We start from the raw sequence: 2,554 nt of genomic DNA, 5'->3' as shown, positions 1-2,554 counted from the left end.
CTCATAGTGACTGTATATAGGATTTATAAGACTGGAAATCTTTACCAGGCAGACAAACTCATCTTTGTCCCATGGAGCAGCTGATGGACTTGAACCACTGACCTTGTGTTTATCAGTCCAAAGCTTCTCCCAGTGTGCCACCAGTGATCCTTAAATCATACACACACTGAGTATAAAATAGCAAGTAAACTCTCACTGTATTTTTAATAAAAGAAATCTGAATTAGGACTCAAATATCTTTGTATGTTGTGATTATCAAGGACTTATATTGCATCTATTCTTATTCTGACATCAGAAATATATATATATGAATATTCCTTACAATCTTTTTAATATAAAATTCCAACAACAAGAAAAGAAATATCTATATGAAGTTTCCTGTTGAAGGGATGAACCATCCATAGACGACACTGTAGAATAACAGAGAGAAAATGGAATTAATGGTGAGGTCACATGTAGAAAAACATTATTTTCTAGCAGAGACAGAAAAACTGTTTTTCTTTTTGAGGTAACAGATATCACTATCATGATGGAGATATGTTTGATATCCTTTGAGATAACTTTTTAGTCTCTTTGTATTTAATTGTCTTTCTTTGCTTCTACATTTGTTTCTTAAACCAAATCTATCTCCCTCCCTCCTACTTTCCATTTCAAGTGAAATAAGCAGAGATTACTTCTCCAATGATCTAAACACAAATATTATTGAAAATTCATTCTGAACCGATTTTAAACTTTCCACATGACTGTGCAATTTGACAGTTAACGTGCAGTAGTGTTATTTCACACCTTTTTCTCAGATAATTCACTTTGGGGACACTCATTTGTCGTTTATCAAAATGTATTCTGTCATCCTTTTCCATCTCCATCTCTACCTCCTCAAGGTCTTACTCAATATCCTCTATAGAGCCGTCAGGAGCACCATATGAAGTTACATGTTGTATTTCCTCGGAATTTTATACCTGTAAATATGAACATATTTATTACATAGCACTAATGTATTTTGCTTATACATTTAATATTTTAAAACATCGGTACTTTTGAAAAACAAGGGGCAACTCTTTATTTTTTGTTTCCAGAATTTATCCTAAGGTTTATTATACTGTGAATAAATTATTAAAAATTCACCTGTATACCCTTGCAGGTAGTGTCCATATTTTATTCATTATCATTATCTTCAGAGTTAACTATTTGTTAGGTGCTTAGTGTAATGTTATTGAAATGAAGTACAAATAAGTCAATATTTTATTTATTGTTAATTGGTGTCTGCCCATTTCAATGTAACACCTGTAGTGGCAAATTGAACAATCTAGTTCATCAGTAGCCCAGCTAGAGTTCATCAACTAGGAGAGATTGCCATATTGTAAACAAATACGTCTCACGGAATGCTTTCTTGAGAATAGAAAGCTGTGCTTTTGAGACAAACAAAGCTTATAATAGAATATAACCATATGCATTTTGATTCTTAGCTATCATATATTCTTGTAAGGACAAGAATATTTCTTCTGGGAAAAAATTCCTTTCTTTTACACATAGTTCACAATATTAATATTAAGGCTAAGCTTCTATATGTGTATATTATTTCTCTCACTCTTCATTGTCTTATATTTCATAGCACTGGAAGAACATTTGTAATTAAGGATTAAAAAGAAGACAGATATTATGAAGACTCATCGGAAAAATGTGTTAGGGAAAAAATAGTACTTAGAAGTCCAATGTTACAGAACATACAGTAATTAACTTAAAAATGAAAACAGATAATGTTAACCTATTTACAAAATATGTGAAAAAGGAGAAACCAAGTTATTTAGAGACAGATCAAATTCAACAGTAAGTCAAAGGGGGTATTAAGCATGCCACTGAAAAAGAAATCTCCCCAGTCACAACTCACATCCACCAGCACCCTACTACTTCCTCTCCCTCTCTTTTGAATTCAACAAGACAAAATTCCATAGTTTCTTTTAAACACAATTTTGACTTTGCTTTTAGTTAGCCATTTGCTTACATAGCAAAGTATTTCCATACAATACAATTTGATACAAGACAATATATTATACTTTCTCTACTCAGCAGTTCATAATGCATAATAAGGAAGCCTGTGCATGAAGTTTATCTTCAAAACAGTACTATTGGAGGAAGAAAATGATGTGTACATTTTGTTACCATTTAAACTTTTGTGACACTTTGATGAATTTGTTGAACTTAAAATAAAATGTTATTCATAGCATAGATTTAGAAATCTTGCATCTCTTGATAATCAATGAGAAAATAATGAATACATATGTAGTTAAACTTTTTCTTTTTTACTTATGATCAGTGCAAAATCGTTTTTAAATTTATAAAACATTACAAAAGTTTTTCCCAATTCTATTTAAGAAACATGTATAAATAAAACTCATATGAAAATAAATTTATATATAACAAATAGCACAACTAATTCAAAAATTTTATAACATATATGGCCAAAATTAAATTCATAATTATATAATACTCTCCTATATCCACTGTCATCAAGTTGAATCCAATTCATAGTGCCTCTCTCTCTCTCTTGGAATAT

The sequence above is a fragment of the Echinops telfairi genome, unplaced genomic scaffold (assembly GCF_000313985.2).
Source record: "Echinops telfairi isolate 266 unplaced genomic scaffold, ASM31398v2 ScPeMD7_443;HRSCAF=831, whole genome shotgun sequence".
NCBI classification, from domain to species: Eukaryota; Metazoa; Chordata; class Mammalia; order Afrosoricida; family Tenrecidae; genus Echinops; species Echinops telfairi.
The sequence above is the reverse complement of the archived record's forward strand: the minus strand, read 5'-3'. Positions refer to the sequence as shown.